This window comes from Hippoglossus hippoglossus, chromosome 4 (assembly GCF_009819705.1).
Source record: "Hippoglossus hippoglossus isolate fHipHip1 chromosome 4, fHipHip1.pri, whole genome shotgun sequence".
Taxonomy (NCBI): domain Eukaryota; kingdom Metazoa; phylum Chordata; class Actinopteri; order Pleuronectiformes; family Pleuronectidae; genus Hippoglossus; species Hippoglossus hippoglossus.
The window spans coordinates 2,901,916-2,925,348 of NC_047154.1; the positions used below are offsets into that span (position 1 = coordinate 2,901,916).

Sequence of the window (23,433 nt, forward strand, 5' to 3'; positions counted from 1 at the left end):
AGTAAAGCATTAGAAAAGGCACCATCCATTGGAGCTGCAGCAATCGAAGCCTAATAGTGTTTGATTATATTGTGTGTAGATGAAAACAGGCTGTGCAGGGACAGTCAGGACTGATGTTACTTTCAGTTCATTTTGTTTGCGGAGGTCAAACAGGTTGGTGTTAGATATCAAACATGATCATTGTGCAATTCACAAGAATTGCCAATTTGCTCACTTAAAAATGAACATTGTACATGGAACATGGAAATTGGTGCTATCATCATTTGCTGCCTTTTTTCACAAGTTAAAAATAAATACGTTGGTGGTGCTTCCCCTTCAGCCGCGTGGAGCCAAGATGGTGCGGGTTGAGGGTGAGAATTCTCCAACATCTTGCGCTCAACTTTGACCGTTTTGAGTCCATCAATCAATTACATAAAGGGCACTGCATGTGACAGTGAATTGAGACACAGCAATGGCCTCCTGTTTTCTTCATTGTGCAACGCAAGTTAGAACTTTTCTCTCCTACAATGGCTGGGTAAAAGTCCGATAAAATATACACTGCTGACATGGGCTGTTGCCAAATTAGGATCTCTATCTCAGCTAACAGATTGGACTCTTTTAAAATAGCCCTCACAGTTAGGAGGAACGCTCTCATTGCTTATAAATGCCACCAGTTCACCACAGTTGCTGCCACTGTAGAATAGCTGTCACAGTTTACAAATTACATAACGCACAGTGACATTTTCATTATCTTTTATGGAGAGCCGGCTCTAAATGAAGACGCTTAATTTTGGTGTGTCCTTACCTCACATGTGTGAAAGTACACTTAGTGTACAAGTACTGCCTGGCAGGAAAACTGCACTGCCACATTTTTCAAGCTGTTAACGCAGACGGATCAACTTACTGAGTAGTTCCACCTCCTCAACGCCCCCGTCTCAAACAAAGGGCCTTGTATTACGTACAGCAGTACAGTGTATAGAAGAAGACGGACGCAGTTTAATTGGCGAGAGATCTTCTTTTTGTGCTTTAGGTGCTAACTATTTGGACATTCTTTCTGCAGTGTATGATAGTAGTGCAGTGCCAATTCTAAACCCGCCTGTTTGGAATGGCTGTTGTCCGATCCTGTGTTAATGCTCCAGAGCAGCTTCAGAATTATTCCTTGTAATTAGTGAGTCCTCCTCAAACAGTTCTACAATATACTGTCACTTATTAATGTTTGTTTATTAATGTATCAATGTTTTTTCATAAAATGCAACTGAAATTGCTTTATTATTTTCATTTGTGTGGTTAATATATGAGTTTGAAATATTTACTTAGGTGTATATTACATTTCAGAACTGTGTTTTCAAGTTTTCAAAGCAAAAGCTCCGCAATTTGCTTGAGCATTGCCGCAACAAAAAGGACATTGTGCTTTTAATTGCCAGACAGGAAGAGATTTTGTGAACGTGTTTGTCATGGTGGAGATCAGCACCCGTAGCTGGTCAGTACGTCTGTGCCTGTGTCAGTCCAATATGGTGAAATAAAAAATAATCAAATTATCCAAACGATGTGGCAGTGACGTTTACCCACAGTTTAACCAAGTTGCCGACCACTGCTGTGGTTTATCCGAGGTTGTAGAAGAAGACATGTTCAACTCGCTCTACCGACTGAAGGCACACTGCCCCGCCCACACTAACTACTATATAAAGCTGATCCAAAATCTTGGGACTGAATAATTCCTACACAAATGCTGTTTAAATAATTTGGTTATATAATTATTAAAGTAATTTTTTACAGTTTTTACTGGCTCTGTCAGTAATTTTCTGCTCCCCTCGGTGTCTCTATCATTCACACTGTGCACTGCCAAGCAAATTCAGCCAAACTGAGCGAGGCCCGCCATCTCCTCCGGCTCTCTACACATTGTCTTGCTGTTGTTCTTGCCCAGTCTGAGTTTACACGTGTGTCCGATGACACTGTGTGTGTGTGTGTGTGTGTCAGTGTAAGAGAGAGAGGAGGAGGGCGAGCAGCGTCTGGATTAGCTGAATTAATGAATGAATCAGCGCTCTCTGAAGAAAGATTTAACTCATTAAGGAAGGAATCGATCTTTTTGTGATGATCAGTGTTGAAAGTGAGGGGTCATTTAAAAAAAATCTGAATTTAATCTGTAGCGGGTCAGAGACAACAGCTGAGTCTGTGTCTCTGTGTGTTTGTGTGTCTTCAAAGAGAGAGAGAAAAAGAGAGAAAATCTTATAGACACTGTCTTGGGAAGTTAATGTATAATAAATTAATGAAAACATTGTTTCATGGTACCACTGGTGGTCACAAACACCACAGGGTACCTTTAACGTTAAAGGTTAAAGGCAGGCACAAGGTTCTGACATGCACGTGACATTTCTCCTTCCTTTGCTTCAATATTTACACAAAGGGTCCCAGCTTACTTTGTCTTAGCTCTGTCAGAAGATCGGAAAAAAGGGCTTTCAGCGATGTGTGTGTGTGTGTGTGTGTGTGTGTGTGTGTGTGTGTGTGTGTGTGTGTGTGTGTGTGTGTGTGTGTGTGTGTGTGTGTGCGCGTGCGTGTGTGTGAACAGTGTAGGCTGTTATTGTCCACTGTGCAGGCGACCTTCATGTCCATCCCATCCCTGCTGGACAGTGATTGCTTGGCTAAAAGGCGGATTCTTGGCAGCTCATTTTTCTCTGATGTTCTTTCTTTCATGCAAAACCCCTCACCTAGCATGGAGAAAAAGAGAAGAAGCTTGGCAATAACCTGAAAAACAAAGACTACAATTACTGACTAAACACGTCTATATTACAGTACAGCTTGCTTTAAACAACTGTCATCTTTGACATCCACTGAGTTGAGGTTCAGGGGCTTTCTGTAGGTCAGGACCACTGGTGATTTTTGCATTGATACCGCTGACATACAGTAGACTGCATTCTTCCCACAACTTTTCCCACAAATGAAGTGACAAAATAAATCCATTTGTAACTGCATTCACCTGACACCTTGGTGTATGTTTGGTGAGGTTCAGGTCACAAACACTATCTGAATAGAATCGCTTAAAGATTATGTTTTGCTTAAAGTTAGAACTTGGTTAAGGTTAGAAAAAAATGGTGTTGTGTTGAAAGTAGTACTATACTTTGTAAGGTTTGTGATCATAGTCTATGTTGCAACTGGCTCATTATGTCAAAATGGAATTATAAACATTTGGAAATTAATGGTATCCTTGGAAAGTGTAAATCATGCAGAATGTGTGTTCAGATTTGACTCCAGCTTATGAATCAGAGTGAAAGGACCGAGATTTTTGATGCAAATCGCAACAATAACTATCTTGTCGCAGCTGCCGTTGCTGCGACTGTTGCAGCGAACACCCGTTCATTTCTCCTCCTTCAGTATATTTGCCTCACATCTCTCCCTCCGCACTCACACCTCAACTCCCCCCTTTTCTTAGTATTTTCAAAAATTCACCTCAGCTGGCCAAAATGTGTTTTTTTCTCTAACATACGACCTCCAGTTTTTAAATGGTTACAGTTTAATTCATGTTAATTTAATAAATCATGTTGTGCTTCATTCTTATTTACTTCTTTTCTGTAGCTCTGTACCCATTTCCCAGTTACAATATGTGTAAATGCTACACAAAAGCAGCAGTTGTTCATCCTATTCTCACCATCCTGGCCCCTGTATTGTCTGTGTGTTACACTCTTAAATTGATGAGATGCTGTGTGATGGTGTAGCACTACATCGTATGCTACAATCTGTGCAGCACCTTTTTTCCAGTGCCATGGACAGTGGCGTCAGGTTGTTGTGCCTGTGATCACAGCACAGGTGTGTCCGTTTATTCTGACTGATTGAATCTCTGCTCAGGCTGAAGTTTGGTACCGCTGTGCTGTGAAAACCATGTGGTTAACCAAACTAAATGTGCATTTAGGAATGAGAAGTTGTCTTGAATAGGTAACCAAACAGGAGCAGCAATGTAAACAGGCAAAACAAGGTAAAGGGCTAGTGTGGGTTTGTCTCTGTAGGGTCTGCTTTCACAGAGATTGTTTGTATGGTACTGAAAAATATATATATATCAGTATAAAGTCAAAAATACAATTTGTATCATATTATATTAAAGGCAGGTTTATTTACTGTCATCTAGTGAGAAAGCTTTGATGGGAATGCTGGTGTGTCTCTATAAGTAAGGTGGCAGACATGGTGGACAGAGGAGAGATAGGGTTGTCGTTTGGCCTTAATCATCACATCCTTGGAGATCAGGCAAAGTGCCAGATGTTATTTGTCCAGGTTGGAGAGAGAGAGAGAGAGAGAGAGAGAGAGAGAGAGAGAGAGAGAGAGAGCAAAAAAGACAAACAAGGCCGAGAAGCAGTGACACAAAATGTCGTGATGAAGGGCAAATGGAAGGTGGCAGAGATGATATTGTGCACGTTAAAGGTTCAGTGTGAAAGATTAAGGTGAAAGGGATCTATTTCCAGAACCTGAATACAAAATAATCCTAGTGATGTTTTCAAAAGTGTGTAATCATCTAAATTGTACACATTGTTGCTTTCTTTACCCTTTATATTTAAATACTGTATATTTACATCTGGAGCAGGTCCTCTGTGTGACGGTGTGACCTCTCCTGTGGTGTATGTGTGTGTTCGGTATTTACTCGACTTATCAGATAATAATTTATCAGTAGGGGAAAAACATTATATATAATGTTGCTCCCTTCACTTATACTTCACATACATGTATATACACACAAAAAAGACAATTAAAAATAGACGGTATAAAGTGAATTCTGGTTGGCTTAAAAGCGGTTGCCTTTCAAACAACCCACACCAGCCAACATATACATTTTATCCATAATAAACACAACATACCATGTCAAATCTAAAGATATCTCAAGTTCATTTGTCTGCTTAATGGCATCATGGCACCTTGATTATTCCCGTGTGGAAATTGGTGCACTGCACCAGCAAATTACAAGTAATGACAGGACACAACAAAGTAAGAAATGTGCTCTGTTTCAGTGACGAAGGGCACATTGTGTCCCAGACGAAAAGTCACCCGGCATCGGGAAGTTCAACCTAATTGAACTTGACTTTCAAAATTGAGAGCCCATAAAAAGGTTGTAATTTATTATACCAACTGAATGGTGGTGAATGAGAAAAGCTTTTCTGCAGTTTACCAACAGACAGATCTCTAATGAAAAAGTGTGAATTTCCATTTTGACTGTTTTGTTTATGGCTGTTTTGAGGTATATTTTTGGACTTGTCCGATATCTGATCGTAACTCGTGCTAAGTCCAGGACTCTGTACTAACAAGCCACTTTCAAGTCTGATTAACTCTGAAAGACAAAAAGCCACAGTAAGCAAATGATGTATAATACCACACCGAAAAACCATAATCACTAGTTCTCATATCGGAATATTTGTAATCAATGGTTATCTAACTGTATCATCCTGAAATTTTAAATGAACCCCATTTAAAAAATATATATTTCAAGGTAAAAAAAAAGGGCAACATATTATTCTCTCTCTCTCTCTCCAGAGCTGTAAATCTTGGTTTGACTTTGACTTCAGTTCATTTGGTGCCGCAGCAAAATGCTGAGGTGCTGTCCCGTCTTATAGTGTGGGGAAAACTCGAGTCGCTGATATCACTGCTGGCATTGGACATTAACTGTCACACGCGTTTGTTATCTCTGATGTGTGGTCTGAAATGCAATACAGAGTAATCAGGAATATGATTTTAAAATCAATTTAGCAATGTTGAATGAATTTACTTGAATTTTTCCTTATGGTTTTATTTTCACACATCACTTTCTGCTCCTATTGTGCTGCACAATGTGTTCTTCTTCTCTGTCTCTCTGTTTCTCTGTCTCTCTCTTACACTCACACATATATACACGTACACACCCACCCACCCCTACCTCTCCATGGAATGGTGTATGTGCATTGTTAGTGTTGTAGCTCAGGGACTGTGCTTATGCTCTCCGTCCCTGTACTCATTTGTCAAGTGCAGTTTTGGACACAGCTCGGTTGGGAGGGTTCAGGGAGGCAGGTGGCAACAGCAGGCATCTCTCCCTCCCTCGCTCTTGTTCTCGCTCTCCTCTTGTCTCCATTGCTCCCTCGGCCTCTCTCAATGTCTCTCAGTGGGCATCGTACTCTGTGTAGCTAATTTTTTAAGCATGACGTTGTGTGCAAGTTGGTTTCCCCAGACACCAGCAAGACGAGGCTCGCAATGATTAGGCGAAAGACCAACAGCCCTGGCACGCTCCTTTACTGGTCCCTGCTGCACACCGCTGGGCATACACAATGGAACTGGGGAGGTTTGAGAGTGCCTGTGTGTTGAATATAAAATATATCTAGAGTAATTAAATTACCTGCGAGGGAAAGAACACAACATTTCCAAAACGTATAGAATATACATTACCCAGATGCAAAATCAGTAATATTAAAAATTCATCCCTCTATGTTCCTACCTGAGAACTCAAGTAAAATAAAGCATTGGTATCTGTTTAATAAAACCATTCATATAATGGTTGATTATGATGGTTCTGCATCAAGACCCTCTAATGTTAGTCCCTTGCTGTGATCAGTAACAAGTCTCCTAACCCTACACAAACGGTCAATGTTTGTCAATGATCTTGATTTGGAAAACTTCTCATAATAATCATAACTACATTTGTAACTGCCAAATAACAGTCATAGACTGTATTGACAAGCTATGTTGTCCATCCAGTAAAAATAGACATAACACTGAGAAGGCTGGTTCTCATCAGAGGCATTTATAATGTTGTACTCAACATTGCCTAAAGTGCAATAAAAAAAAAAAGGGAACTTCAGATCTGCTTCTTCCATCTCAGCATGCCTGGCCAATCACTGCATGAAATCGATGTACTTCTTGTATTATTTTGTCAAAAAGTTAAAGAGATTGGCATTCAAATATTCCTCATTTTCAACTTGATTTGATTTGATTATTCAGACGAGAGGTGGAGCAGCCGGGGGCAGCAGACAGAGGTAGGAAGCAGCTTATGTGTAAAAGGGGCAGTTTCTTCTTGATGATGATGATGAGTATTGAGTGGAAGTGGCAGATCCAGTCAGCGATAACTGCTGGATGACAGAGAACAGAGAGGAAGCTTATTTACAAGCAATTTACAAGTATCATTGAAATTGATTTCATGTCCTTGGCTTTGAGGAAAGCACAAATAGGAACGATAAGGAGATTTAAAAAAAGAAAATAGACAAGGAGAGAGGAGGGCCTGATGGGAACAGAGCAAACAGAGCCAGAAATGGACAAAGGGAAACAGGGAGAATGACAAAGTGGCAGATAAGCATGCAAGTAGAGATGAAGGTGATGAAGACGAAACGCTCCAGATGCCTCCCAGAGAGAAACTGATTGGTGCAAACAGGAGAGAAGTTTCAAAGAAATGGAGGGATGGATAATCTAACCAAAAGAAAGAGAAAGGTGGGAAAGGTGAATTACGCCTATAAAGAAGCAAATAATGTGCTAATAGCCAGACACGGGCAAAAAAAGCAGTAGACGAAGAAAAGAATAGAAGAGACACGACAGGAAATGACAACGAAACAAAGAGGGCAGGAAGAAGAAGCTGACACTAATGAGAGACCCCTTGTTCTGGGAAAAGAATCAGATGCATGATGGTTAAGTGGGTGGATATGAGGAGTATTTAGCACATTTCTTCTTTGGTCTCTGCTCATCTGCCTTTTTTAATGAGTTCTGTGAATCCTTCACTTAACCTCTGTTTCTCATTTCTCTCCAAGAACAAAAATACCATCAGATGTAATCATGACGGGAAGTTCAGAATTCCTGGGCAGAAAGTTAATTTGAGGGTGACGTTCTACTTAAGGTCTGAACCAGGAGCCAAAAGTCTCGAGCAATTACACTTTCAATCAGTGTGCAGCAGAGGGTTGTTTCTTACAATGGTAATAACATTGGTGTAATCTTGGTGTAGTCAGCTCCCTTTGGTAAATGTAGGGTCAAAAGATCTGCTTTTGATAAGGATATTTACAGGGAAAAGTAAGAGGTTATATGATGTACAGAATTGTGTCATCTGCATAAAAAAATATTATATAAATACAAGCAATACATGTAAAACTAAATTTGACCCCTTGAAAAAAACCTTTACAGATCATTCAAATGGCAGATTTTACTCTGATATTTTTACAAATTTTAGAAGGTAGAAAGATTAGTTTCTAAACCAGAGCAGTTCATAGTCATCAAGGTCAGGTGAATGTACTTAAACTGTAAACTGAGTAGCACAAAACGTGTTTCCTGTAAATATGGGATCAAGATTGGCAACTATCAAATGTAAGTAAAATGACACTAATTGTAACCACGGCTGACTGTAATGCATCATTTTACTATCACTTAAGTGTTGGATCTTACATTACTGTTTGCATGGCCTTGGTAATGGTAATACTGGCTGCAGCTTTTCTTTATTAAACTCTCATAGTGACCTGCAGTAATTGAGCTGTGGCAAGTAAAGACCGGCTGCATGCCTCAGTTCACAGAAACCTGAAGCTGCTCCACTGCTGCTGCTGCACACAGAGCTTTTCACCTGTTTATGCAAAGTTAACTGAAACTCCACACAAAACCCCAAACTGGACAATGCATGGTCGTGAAAGTGCTGTTGTCGTTATAGACAATGTCACTTATGTTGCTTATGTTACCAGCTGCTGCTGCCTCACAGCCCTAATCGCCCGTTTATTCAAAATGTATTAATATTAAATGTATCACGTGTCCAAATCTCACCAAATTCAACACTGCACTTCCTTTGGCCCTTCACACACATATCAAGTGTGAAGCTGATGAGATGTAAAAATCTGAAGATAAGAGTTCTGGAATCATAGATGAGGAGCAGGAGAAAACCACCAATCTCCAGTACAAGGAACCCAATCAACTGAGCCCAGTGTTGCTTTTGTGTTGTGTTTTGTAAAGTGCATCATCTATAATGTTAATCTCACTATTGTATAGCCGTATTACTTTATTCCCAGGACCAGCATGTAGTCACCCTCTAAAAGTATTTGTAATATGATTACCATGCTCTAAAAGCTAGATTCATCTTTTCTTTTTTGGATTTGTATTATGCCACTGCCTTCCAACCATGCCCACTGCCTTGTCAATAAATGCTCAAGAAGAGGGGAACATTAGAGCGGAGACATAAAGTAGAGATTATACCAAAGCGAAAAGGAGGCGGGAAAACAGAGGCTTTTCCATCCAGTAAGATCAAAGCCTCGGCTTGTGTGTTGATAGATTGAATTTATCTCTGTGCTCTTGCTTGTAACGCCTAAGGAGCTTTTTTAGAGATAAGAGGTTTTCCCTCATGAGACACTGTGGCCCCGCAGACTTCTCTGAAGGGTCAATAGTTAACAAACAATATAGACGGTTACCGTCTACAGAAGCATTTCGAACATAAACCCAGCAGCACTCTTAACTCGTACTACTACTGTGTTAAGAGTTCGATTTTTGAGGTGGTGCACGTCAAACAAGGGGGAACAACTCACTGAAGGATAACCAGACACCTGCATGATACAGACCTCACAATCCATCTTACCACCACCCAGTCCCTGCCCTCCCAGCTTCACCTCTCTGTCTCCTCTTGTTTAAAAAGTCTCTCATCGTAGGTCTCCTTTCTATTTCCCTTGCCTTTGTGTCTATCTTTACAAAAACTACAATGCTTATTTTAGGACACACCACAATTATGTACTAATACTGTACATGGTGCAATGTATTGGTACATGCATATGCAGTACATGATACAAGCTTATAAAATAGCCGATGGATGCATACTTGCCATAAGCCCTAATCACAGCTGTTATGTGACTTCCACTTTGTACTAAGTGTTTGTAGAATGGAAAGGTACAGGGCATGTAATTAAACCTGTTCACTCCCTCAGGACAAGCTAATTTGGGCCTGATTTGAGTTCAGTTCGGTTAAGATTTAATGGAAAATTCTGAGTCTCAGTCATTTAATTCTATTCTTCAGTTTAACTTTCAAATCTGGACTCTGACCTTTGCAAATAGACTCAAACCAGACTGGCCGGTAGCTTTTTCAAAGACTTAACTGAAATTATGATAAGACACAATTAAATATTGCTTTATTCGTCCCCCAGGATGTAGTTTTAAAACAGGGGCGGCATAGTGGTGCAGTGGCTGCCGTCTCACAGTAAGTCTCTTGGTTCAAACTCCTGGTTTAACTGGGGCCTCTTTCTGTGGAGTTTGCATGTTCTCCACGTGTTTGTGTGGGTTTACTCCAGCTTGCTCTCACTCTGAAGACATGCAGATTGGGGTTAGGTTAACTGGAGACTCTAAATTGAGGGTAGATGTGAAGGGGAGTGTAAATAGTATTGGCCTTTGGATACACTGGTGACCTGTCCACGATGTACCCCACCTCTTATCAGCCGCAATTTCTCATTTGTGGTGTTTCTATCCATGTATCAGACCTGTGACATTAAAGCTTAGTCTCAAGGTGTCTCTCCATTCACTGTATTATTATTATTCACCAATATGGACGGATGAATCAAACTAATCAAACAAATACAGCCGCTCTCCACTGAGGACACACATTTCATCCTGTAACGAACATTTATCTTGTCTCATGGCCACTTTCAAAATTGTTGTACAAATAGACTTGAGCTTTAAGAAAATTTAAATGGACATTATATGAATCCTAAAGCAGAGGACCTTGCATTACCATCTGTTCATCATCACACTTAATGCATACAACCTCTGCTCAATAACACATGCTAGACTATTGAAAAGGCTTTCCTGCAATCACCTTATGTTAAAATGAAGATTTTATCATTTTCCACCTATTATCCATTTTCTTTAATTGTTCCATTAAAATGCTTGATACAATATCCTGGTGCCTGTAAATACATGTATTATGTATTTTATGTATCGAGGGCACTAGAGGAAGTGTCATCTGCAAGTCAAGTCAAGCATACAGGTGTGAATAGTACTGAATAATCTCAGCTGCTACAAAACCCAGGGGAGTGTGTGTCACGACCCTCACTGTGTAAATGAATTGAACTTTGTCACAGGACCAGAGCTCTAAAACAGTTTGACACTCTCCGGGGTCTAAGTGTAAGTATGTTACACTATACCCATGTTTTTTATATTAAACTAGACACACACACACACACACACACACACACACACACACACACACACACACACACACACACAGGAGGTGCAGACGTGTGAAGTCCAGACTGAGGAACAGCTTCTATCCAACAGGCATCAGACTGTTAAATAGGTCAATACTCACTGGCCCTTACACCACCCTGGAGTACCTCAACACACACATCATTCACTCTTCAAAGACAGTCCCAATCACTTATGTTCCAGATATATCCACGCCCTTTGGAAGTGGACACTAGCTGTTAAAGGTTTGCAGTTTTGTCCAAGAGTAGCAGAAGTCACACAGGATTTTATTTAAATGCTTTATTTGAAGTATTACAATTAGGAATTCAACAGGAAATAAAAAGTAAGACACGAGATATAAAGGATCCATACTATTTAAAAAAAATTAGAATGGCACTCAATAGAGTGCATACCTCCGCCGAGGTATTCCTGTCATGATTATGACTTTGGACTGTTTATTCTCACCTCTTTAATGAAGAGTGTTTTCAGTTTTGGTTATGACCTCCTTGTGTTTCGTGTGTATCCCTCTGTTTATGTTTGTATTCGACCCGTACATGTGTTTCATGTTGACCGACTCCGTTTCCCACTCTGTTTCTTTCTGTGTTCCATTCTGTGTTTAGATTTATGTTTTCTCCCTGTGTTCTGTTTCCTGTTTTATTTTGTAGTTTCTGCTCCTTGTGTTTTCCACCTTGACCTCCTGTCTTTGTCCTGTTTCCCGCCCTTGTGATTGTCTTCCCTGTGTATATAAGTCTCTGTGCTTCCCTTTGTTCTTGTTGGTTCATCATCATTTAGGCCTCGTCTCTTGTGCCTGTCATTCCTCGGCGTCATCTCCATCTCTCGTGAGTTCCTAGTGTTTTCCCCCTGTGTGATCTATGTTTTTCCGTTTAGACTTTTGATATCTTCTTCTAGTTGTTTTTTCTGTTTAGTTGATTTTTTTCCATTAAAAGGACACTTTCTTGTTGTTGGAGTGTCTCTGTCTCTGCATCTTGTGTCCACCTGCTCCTCACAGAACCCGGACAATTCCCTTATGAAACCACATCAAAATTCACGGGAGCCAGATTTTGAATTGGACCTGCACCAAATTGCACTGAGGAAATGTAAAAAAAAAAGCGCCAACCAACATTTTGTGAGTTTCTTCGCTGAGCCATCCCACATCCTACCGCCAAGTTTTGTGGTCGTCCGTCTGGAAATGAATGTGAACTCCTGCGAACAAATAAACACCAGGGAAAACATGACCGGCCTGTTGGAAGTAATTATTTTTCAAAAAAGAGAAGAAAATCTGTCCTCTTGTCTACATGTCTGTTAACTTTGGTCCCTAGTGACTGATTTGAGGAGAAATCTTAGTAACCTCTCATTGTGCTGAGCATTCGATCTGTGGTTAACCTATTAATATTCAAAAGAGCGGGTCGTCCTCTAACCAGAAGTCCGGCGGTTCGATCCCAGTCTTCCCCATTCCACATACCCCAAAATTGCCCCTTAGTGCTGTGCCGTTCTCATAGAGAAGTGAATGGCTGAAAAACTGTACTATAAAGTGCTTTGAGTGGTCAGAAAGACTAAAAGCTCTATATGAATACAGACCATCCATCATATTCGTAAGGAGAGACAGATGGGAGGTAGAGTGATGACACCTTCGCAGGTCATGCAGCCAATCATGTGATCAGTCAATCAATTGACGGTGCCAGTCAGCCAACCGGCCACATGTTCTGTCCTAACAGCCTGGTTTACAACAGCCTGCCATAAACCATGCGTGGCTGACAGCTACAGTCACTTCTGTCTGACACGCTCTGGAGTTGCTGTGACGTTTTCTGCAGCAGGAGTCTGCATCACGGTGATGACAAGCTCCTTTATCACCTCTTTACAGGAGGTGGGGTGGGCTCGCATGCGTACGCACGTGTTTACACTCTTGAGGAAGCACTGAAGCAAGTACAAGCTGTATGTGCGTTTGGTGAGAAGCATGCGTGGGAGTCTGTGGATGGCGTGTGTGCAACAGAGACTTGGCATGAGTATGTATGAGAGCTGACAGAGGCATCCAGGTTGACAGCCTTTGTAATGGAGGAGAAGGTAATTTGTTGGACGGATCCTCCTCTGTGGCCGCCTGCATGTCTCCCCTCTGTTCATCCTTCCCTCCATCGGTCTCCTTCCTCCGCGTCTCCTGTAAATCTCTCTCAACCACTCTTTCTTTCCCACTTACCCTCCATCCCTCGCCATCCTTCTTGTCTAATGCTGCTCCTCCTCCTCCATCCCTCCCCCCCTCCCCCTTGCCCAGCTCGGGCCCTCATCCATCAGACCTAATGATTAAGCTGCTGCCCTGCTCATCTGAGGCCCTGCTTCATATTTCCCACAGTGGGAAACTGGTTTGAACAGAGCAACAGAACAGCATATTTCAGCAGTCAGCACCACATGCTTATCTTTTATACAAGAGGAGTTTTGAAGATTGAAGGTAATTGTTATTTTTCTGTATAAAATGAACAACCTATGTCTCACTTTGGGGTATATATTTTTGCATTTTAAGCACAACATTAAACACTTGCAATGACCGGCATGACCGATCATTTGCAACAGTTGCAACATGTTTTCAAGCAAACGTTGAATCGACTAAATCAATTTATTCTTCAGAAAGAAAGTGATGACATATGGTGAAGAAACCTTGAACAGAATCGGGCTGTGGGTGGGTGGCCATCTGCTTGAGACAGAATGTGGGGTAGGAGGGCTGGTTATAATAATAAAAACAATAAGAAGAAGAAGAATTGGAGCAGCGGGTGTAGATCAGGCATATCCATGATTCTTTACGGTGTCGCTGGAGGCCAGGACAATAGTATCTAGCGTAATTTTATTACAAAATGGCATCTTTCTGAATTTAATAGATTCAGGTACAATACCTACAATTCCGTTTGAGTGTAATACCAGAAAATCACAGGACATTAAGGTCCTGAAGGCATGTTTGAATTTAAACTGATCAGTTTCACCATGCTTCATTGGTAGATATAATTGGGCATAGAAGGTTGTTCCATGCTTGTTGAGTTGTTGCTGAAAGCAGTGAGGATACTAGATTCAAGCCTTTTGCCACGAACAAAGATGGTCTCATCCTAGGGCAGCACTAAATTAAGAAAATGTGAAGATTTAAATTGCTGCTGGATAACAGGTTAAAAAAACCAGAATCAACGGAACAAAGAAGAAGGGAACCATGAACCCTTGGAAGGAGAACAGAGAAAAGAGGGAGAGGATATAATAGAAGCGGTAATGCACCTTGATGTTGGTTGCCACCCGCCAATAAACCGAACAAAGAAGAAGGTTAAAAAACCTCTCATTTTATATTTATAACCGAAGGTTTGGGCAGGATGAAAGTCTGTGTGACTGAGTAACGGTGTAAAATATGGAGCACTAGTGAGGCATTAAAGCAGTAGTTGAAGCAATTTTCAGCGAAGCTTTCCTTTAGGGTTATCTCAAAAGACACCATGTTATGGATGCCGACTGTCTGGTCGCTCCATCAGGATTTCTGAGTTATTGCTTTAAAGTAGTGGAACTATAATCACAGCTTGTGGGACAGCCATTCATTTCACTGGGTAGTGTTTCAACGGTATTTCAAAGAAGAGGAAACTAGCTTGGTCTGTCACATTTCGGGAAATCTCATCAATGATATTAATTGTGACTCAAGCACTCGTATACAACTTATGGAGTACTCTGCACTCCAGCTTTTCAAAAAAAGACTTTCCCTTTTCCTGGGTGTCATTATGAAAATGAACTATTCCAGATTTTTAAGCACTTCAACCAGGAGGTTTTAGAATAAGGAAGCATAAGACTGAGAGAGGAAAAGAAAGCAGTGAAGTAAGCTGCTAAACAGGAGTTGGCATGTTCGTCCTTGAAGTGGATTCACTGTTTCAGTCATCATTGTACAAGACAAGTGAAAGTGCTAAACTCCAATTGCAAAACAAATTGTCTTTTAACCTCTGTCTCCCTGCCTGAAGTCTTAAACTCCAGTCTCACTGTGCCTCCTCCTGTAGAGGTCCAGGGTTTGTGACAGCTGGAGTGAAGGGGGGACTTCTTGAAAAGTATCACTTTCAGAGAAAGTCACTTTCTTTTGCTTTAGATTTAAATGGATCCCATCGATCTCTACTGAAAAACCCATAAAGGCAGCAGGAACTAACTTTTTTACTTTAATTGTGTAGAGGTCTGAATACTTCCAGGACTTCTCAAATGTGTATCTCAGGCTTTCATTTACACAACGTCACGTCTCCCAAGTGTATTGTTTTATATCTAAAACTACTGTATCGCATTTTTTTCAAAAAGATTCAAATTCTGAAACATTGATCTGGTGCAAGTTCTCCAATGATGTTAATTCTAAAAGCTTAATTAATTAATAGTATAGGTTTTAAGTGACTATGACAAACAAGTTAAAGTGTAGTTTATTCTAACCTATGTACAGTATGATTGAAAATAAACAGGTCAGCTAAACAATAATGAAAATACAGGCCCAGAGATTAGACCTATGACCACTGCAACTGTAGTGATTACACCCCTAATATCTAAATAAACTTAAACACATGAGAAAGGTTATTAAACAACCTGTGAACTCCACAACTTTCTCAGTTTGAACCTGGGTCCTAGTTTAGGCAACATGGATCCATGTGGTAAACACATGGATCCATGTGGTAAACACATGTGAGAAACAGAATTTTAAGGCTTTATAAAGATGGAGAAGGCGCAAGGGCATGAGTCTGCTCCTGAACAGGAGTGACATACAGTTGCAGTAGAGGGTAGGAGGTACAGGAAGAGCCATACCTGAACATGTATTTCACAGATGCCCGCTAGCTCACCTAGTGGCGCACTTCAGTACTCTAGTAGTGAGTCCATTGCTGCATGTCTTCCCCCACTCTCTGTGGCCATTTCACACTCGCTGGTCACTGGTCTATCATTTAAATAAAGGCAATAAATAAACATATAAGGAAAATGATGTCACGCAGAGGTCCCAATTTATCCCATCTTGCATTGAAAAACAGACGGCTAAGCTCAGACAGCCTCCATCAGTAAAAAAAGCACAAAACTGCCAGATTGAACTTTGCCAAAGAACATGATAAGAGGCCTGTGGAATATTAGCAGCATATTTTCAGGTCAAATGAAACCAAACTAAATTTGTTTGGATCAGATGGGATTCAGCATGTTTGGCATTTTATGTTTTTTCTATGTTTGAAGAAGTGGTCACCATTTACTTAAATTGTATTGGATTTGGCTGCAATGCTGTTTACCCCTGAAACTCTAAACGTGTTTTGTGCACTCAAACACTTCACCCACCCCTCCATCGGCATAGTGGTGTGTAGATAATGAGTGAATTTTCATTTTTGGGTGAACTGTCCCCCACTAGATAAACGACATGATAATTCTGGTGTGAGTCCTGTGAAGTCAAATGTTACCAAGCTGCCCTACAACCTCATTGTGAGTGAGGGGAAACACCCATTTGTAATGGCATTAGATTTACACATGTAAATAATGCAATTGATGATCCATTTTTGATGAAACTAACTTTCTGAAAGACTTTCTCTTTTACATATTTAATCATTTCAATATTCAATAATTGATATGTGTCTTCTGGGTTTTGTATCTTGCCCCCGAAAAACTCAATATGCAGCAGTTTAAGAAAACACATGCAAATAATAAGTAATGGCTAATGCAGAGAACTTCTTCACCAATTTGACAACACGACATCAAGCAGTTCATGTTGAGTGAAAAAATGCTGCAAAGTGAGAAAAATAACAGAACTACTGCAGAGCTTTGTGAATCTATTTATCTACTCACCAACACTGACTCTGTTTCCATCACTGTCTTAATCATTCTCCCCTGGTGCGGATATATTCGATAAAAAACACGCCCCCCCCCCCCACCCACAGGGGAGGTTTGTGGTTGTCATGTGTTCAAAGAAAAAAAAGAAAAAAAAAAACTGAAGTTCTGTAGGTCACAGGATGCGGACGGAGCATGTAGTATGGATGGATGCTCGGTGGCAGCACGCACATTATTTTTAAGCTATTTTGTGCTTTATTGTTCTGAAGACTGTACTTTGTTGCATGTGGAGCATGTGAAATGTTGCGCATTGTAAAGTGGCAATGACACATTCTGCAAACGGGGGTAATTCCACACCTGGTCACACAGGTGAGATGTGTCCAGGGGGTGAAATGGGATTGGGCCTTACTGTCAGTAATGGTCCAATTAGATTTTCAGTCCAAGAAAAGAAATCCCCGGTCTTACTTTTCACTATTGCTGTTTCTTGTCCATAATCATTTTTGTAACCAAAAAACGACCCAACTGCAAATAGACAATCTGCTTCCTGTTTACACCGGCATACACCCGCCCAGTGTAGGTGTGTTGCTGTGGATGGAGACGACTTCTGACAGAGCTAAAAGCTTTTCATTTTAAAACTCTGATTTACACCAAAAACATATCAGTATTGATTATGCCACAGAGCCAAACAACCATTAACGCTAGCATGTGAAAGTCTTGCAACTACAGTGACCGACTGCTTGTCTGCATTTCCCCAGGATTCTTTGATAGCTCCCAACATTCACTATGTCTTCTCTCCATTTTGCTACTTTTAATTATTTCACACAGTGGAAAGCTGGGCCGCCTTGATGCCAGAAGACATCTTCCTTCTCCGTCTTTGCATGAATACTCGAGTGATTCCCATCTTCTCTCACTCCCGCTCTCTCTATTAGTCACCCCCGCAATCTACCCTGCAGTGGTGTTATAAGTCCCACTAAAGCTAATTAAAGGGGCCAGAAACAAATCTATCTTTTGACAAAATTGCACTTAAATTGAAACTGTTAAGACACATATATGATTTTAAACCCCAATGATGAGTTCATGCTCCTCTCTCGTGAGCTTCCCACTCGTGCCCCGACGAATGAGGCACACAAGGGCACATGACAGAAATGTGGCTGTCTATGCACTTTGCAGGACATGCACACACTCTCACAGGCTGCAGGGTGAGTGGGCATAATGCTGCTCCACTCCAGTGGTGTGAAGAAACACCTTCAGATGAATACATAGCAAAACAGCCCAAGGCTTCTTCACTACAATAACACAAGTAAACCCCAACTCGTCTGTTGTTATTGCCTTCTTGTTTTTCACTCTCTCCGTGCCTTCTATTCTTATGCTGCTCTCCCGACGGCTCCCTCCCTCTTCTCTTGTTATCGTAGCGGCTACTGTATGTCTGCCTTCTCCAGCACACACACACTTTCACAAGCAGTCGCTGAAGATGCAGAGGATAAAAAATTGATTGGCATTACCATTTAATCAATAGACGGACATGAGAATGTGTTGGGGGGCTTCTCCCGGGGGGGCGCTGATGGAGAGGAGTTAGATATTTGAGCAAGAAGGGAAACGCCTCTGAGACCTGAAGATAGAGGCCAACACACACAGAAAGGCTGTGCATGTATATATGCGTGTGTGTGAGTGTGCGAGGGCATGCTGTCATTTAAAATAAAGGATTTCTTCAGGCTGGGATGATTGACAGGCAGAGAGAGCTGAGGTTTCCATTGTGTTTGCTGCGGATTAAAGATGAATATGGGAGAGATTTTGCTCCCGCGAGGCTCGATCTGTGTGCATTTATTATGTGTGTGCACTGTATGTGGCTGCATGTCCCCTCAATGCCTCTATTGCTGTCACATCTGATCACGGCCCATCAAACCGAGCTGAAAGCTGAGTTGACATAACTGTTTGATAAACGCAGCACCCCAGCATTCAACCATCAAGAGGTGGAGTGCTGTTATTTTAAGTACTGCAGCGCATTTATGAATTGCACATATGGATGCACGTGCATGGTTGAGTTGTGGCTTGTTTCAATAGTTATGGAACCAATGTTCCTATAAGTGAGCACACAAACAAATGTACGATTTTACGAAGAGATTGTGTTGAGAGTACTGCAGTAATCCGCCTTATGACCAGTTGAGTGTTACACCGAACCATGGATGTAGTAGGTTGTAATAAGCTTGGCATTAATCAACATAGGTGAATGAACAAGCCTAGTTGTGCCTTAAATTGTGTAATTTACTTTAGTGTGCAGCACAAACGAAGCCAAATTGGAGACGTCCATTCAGAGGAGAAGTTTCAGTGCAGGTAGAGATCAAGCTCATCTAAGAGGCTTTGAAACAATAGTTTAACTAGCTTTTATTTCCAGTAGCCATTGTTGTGACCCATCAAAGGATGGATAGAGCCAAAGCTTTATTTAGGGTTATCTATTTTACATCTTAGCTAGCTAGCCAACATTAGCTAGTTAGGGGAGGAAATAATTGTGCTTCTCAAAGTCTGCTGCTGGCAGCTACTGGCAGCTTTTGAGGTGGAAGGTTTTCTTGTATAATGCTCAATGCAGAAGTTTACGTAATAATTCTAACACTACACCTCATTTATTAATCTGTCAACATTGAACGTTCTTTGGTTTTTATTGGCTCTCCTGCATGACACACATTTTGTGACGATTGGATCTTCGACGCTTTCACATGCATGCTTGAGTTGTGCTTATTTATATAAGTGAGCACATGATCAAATTTGAGATTTTATGAAGAGATTCATAATGTTTTAAATATAATAGTATTAAGCCAAACCTCTAGTTCAGTATTACATGATAGCCTTGGTTGTATTTGCCTGGCATTAAGCAGCATTGTTCAATAAATGAACACAAGTAGTTGTGTATTGAATGGTCTAAATTACTTACTTGTGCTGAACAAAGGAAGCCACATTGGAAACCTCCATTGAAAGGAAAAGATTTAGTTAAGCCAGATGTCACCCTCACCCAGGAGGCTTTGAAACCAAAGCTAAGTTAGCTTTCATTTCCAGCAGCCATTGTTAAGTTTAACACATCACAAATAAAGAAACAGTCAGAAGAATGACTGGTGGAGAGGATGGTACATTTCCATCTTTACTATGTAGATGTTACCTTTTTAAACTTTCATATATAACCAGCCATCGTTTGGGGGTCATGGACGGCTGCATTTTATAACTTAGCTAGACAGCTTACATTAGCTCGATAGAAAAAAAAAAAAAAAGTTTTCTTGAATATTGCAAAATACATGAGTTGAGATCATGAATCAATCACTACACCTGTATCGTGTCTGACATGAATTTACTTAACAATCATGCTTACCATGTTTAGACGCTGTCGGCAGTGATAAAGGCCAAGTGTCATAATTGTGCTTGATGCTGTTGAATGTATACTTGAATGTTCACTGTATACATACATTACATCCACACATAAATATGCATACATACATTCATACATGTTGGATGGTCCGCCAAGCTGCTGCCTCTTTGCACAACAGCACTAAAGCGGCATGGTGAAAATTCTGCAATCCACAGAACAGACCAAAACACATCAACAGGCCTTTCACTGAACACATTTTAACACGTCACAGCAGGAATCACACACACGTGTTAATAATAAAGACGGACTGAGTCCCACAGCTTCGGTGCAGTATGGGGTATATAGGGTATATTGCATGCTGGCTCACGACCACACTGGGACACTTAAATAGAACACAACCTTTGCTAATGTTATTAGTAACACTCTTGATTTCCCTGCTGTTACAAGTCCAAGTATCTGCTGTGTAAACAGCCTTTTGGGAACCGTTGTTCCGTGGGGTGCACAGTGTGCCTCGGTTGTAAAGACACAATCTCTGTTCTTTTCTACTACATACACAGCATAATGGCCCAGAGGTGCTTTCTGATCCTGATTGAGTAGATCCCTGCTCAGGCCGAGGTTCTGGAGGGCAGACATTACGTGATGTTGAATTCTTTTTGATGATAATGGTGTAAGTCACCTCAGCTTTTCCCTATTTTCCATCTCTGAAAAATACTTTCATTTTTTTAATAACATTGAATGTGCTTTGATTAAAAGTCAACGTAGCACAGTCAGTGAACACCCACAGAAGATGTCTAATCAGGCAACATGTGTGGACCATGACTGCAGGGCCTCAATATAATCTAACCACTATCAGCGCCTCAATATAATCAAACCAATCAGCAATTACAGCAATTTCTGGATAAATGCTTGGGTAACAGTTGCTGCACAGAATCAAATTACAACTTAAGTTGTAAGTTATTTGCCACGATAAGCTGGTGGTACTGGGTACATGTGTCAGCCTTTGAAAAGTGTTACCGAGTATTATGTAGAGCAAATGATGCACCAGGGACACAAGAATGATTTTGTTGTCTATGTTTTCATTACTTCAAATCTGGGACAGTCTCCCAAAAACCCTTCCACATTCTTCACTCCCTTTTTTTCCGATGCATACTTCAATAGACGTTGCGTGGTTCTTTTAGTTAGCAGGAGCACCATATGTTTCGTGAAGCACAAAGAACATTTGATTATTTTAACGTCTCCCCGCTCCCCGCTCCACTCTCTCCTTTCTCTGATGCCTTTCCTTCTCTATTCTTTCTTCCTCTCCTCTTCTGCTCGTTTCTCGTGACCTCTCCGTTCCCTTTTACCTGATTCTATTCTCTCCTCCGTTCATCTTTCCTACTTTTTTCCTTCACATCCGCTGTTGTTCTTTCTGATCTTTGTCTCCTCTTCCATTGTCTCCAACACCTCCTCACCTTCCTCCTTTGTTTCCTTTCTCTCATTAATTTTCCATGACCTTTCCTTATCTACTACTTAAACCACTTTACCCTTTACCTCCTCCTCCTTCTCTCCTTTCAGGTCAGGGGATTCATGACCTCTGTATGACAGAAACCCTTCCTCACTCACAGCAGTGGAGTGTACGGGACCTAAATATTCATACTGTGCTCTGCATGCTGAACAAACAGAATCCTCCCTCTTTGTCCAGCTTTTATTATACCTTTCTTCCATTTCAGTGTTTGTGTTGTCTGTATGAAAAAACAAAAAAATAAAACAGGTGTAGTTGTTGAAACGCTGCAGCGTGAGGATGTGTAAGGATTCTGTGCGGGTTGATTGATTCTAAGAGACCTGCGATTGTTTTGCTGACACACAAATCCAAACCCCAGTGAGACAAGCTTTTATACAAACACAGCAACATGGAACCACTTGGCCTGGAAGCAGTGCGCTGAAAAACAAGGTTGAGTGACTTACTGAAGGGCACAGCTACAATGCAGCACCAGTTTTGTACAGACACAAAACGAAAAGAGAAATGTAATTTGCACATTGCAAATGTCATCCTGTGTGTGTGTGTGTGTGTGTGTGTGTGTGTGTGTGTGTGTGTGTGTGTGTGTGTGTGTGTGTGTGTGTGTGTGTGTGTGTGTGTGTGTGTGTGTGTGTGTGTGCTTTTTCCACTTTAAGGTCAATCAAATGTCAAATTTAAATATTACAAGAGAAAATATACCATCATCCCCATTAAAAAAAATGTTAATTGTGGAAGTTCAGGTACACAGAGCATTTGTCTGACACGTACAGTCAGTTGAAAACAGTGTTTTATTGGATGTCTGACAATAAATATCTAGGTTTTCAAAATAAACAATGCTGGTTTGTTTTTATATAATTTTGTACAGTAAATCATTAATTAATATTCCAGAAGTAGAAGGAAAGGGGTGTATTATAGAGTTGTACATTTGGCACGGACTTGGGTAATTCTAATATTGTATTACAGCAATAATACAATAATTAATATAGGTATATAATATAATATTATATGCAATACAAACAAATCTTTTTTTTAATCATCATTGTTTTCAATTCCTGACAATGTTGGACTGATACAACACTGAAATCCGCTGATCCAATGAAATAAACTTGCTTGAGAGCAAACCAATTTTTATATAGGGAAATCTAAATCTAAATCAATAATAAAAAGTTAAAATTTTGTAATTTGATTACATTTAAAAGTATCAAGTAATTTAAATGTCTAATTGTCATGTCTGAAATGATTACTGTAAGCCCCACACCTTCTTCTGTGAAGTGGTCAAGTATGGCTAATGAAAATGTGTCCAACATTGTGGGCATGATACTGTGTGTGTAGTAGGAGTGTAATCTGTTTTTGTGTTTTATATTATATTGTTTGTATTTTTGCCTTCTCTTTGCTTCACATACCTGTATTTTTACTTTTAAAACATTGCAAAACACACATACATAGATACATATAATATAGATACATGTGTCAGTTGATTCAGAACCATGGACAGCGCAGTTTGCTGAGTTGAGTGGTGCTGTCCACAGTGCTGAAACTAGAGTGGAGGAGATCCACACACAAAGTTAGTTAGTTTAGTTTTTTTGTCATCTGGTCACATTTTCTCTCCCCTTTTCTCTCCCCTCACCTGCTGTGTTTCTGCAGCTCCTGATTTCAAAATGAAGCCCCTCTTGTGAATGGAATAAAAAAACACAGCGGCCTGAGGGTTCCAA

At 40.6% G+C, this 23,433-nt stretch overlaps 1 protein-coding gene across 1 annotated transcript in view; it reads left to right on the forward strand.

The window, feature by feature from the left end:
- Positions 1 to 23,433, forward strand: part of LOC117760528 (inactive N-acetylated-alpha-linked acidic dipeptidase-like protein 2) — a 473,414-nt gene that overhangs the window by 398,100 nt on the left and 51,881 nt on the right. The gene's annotated exons all lie outside the window — the stretch shown is intronic.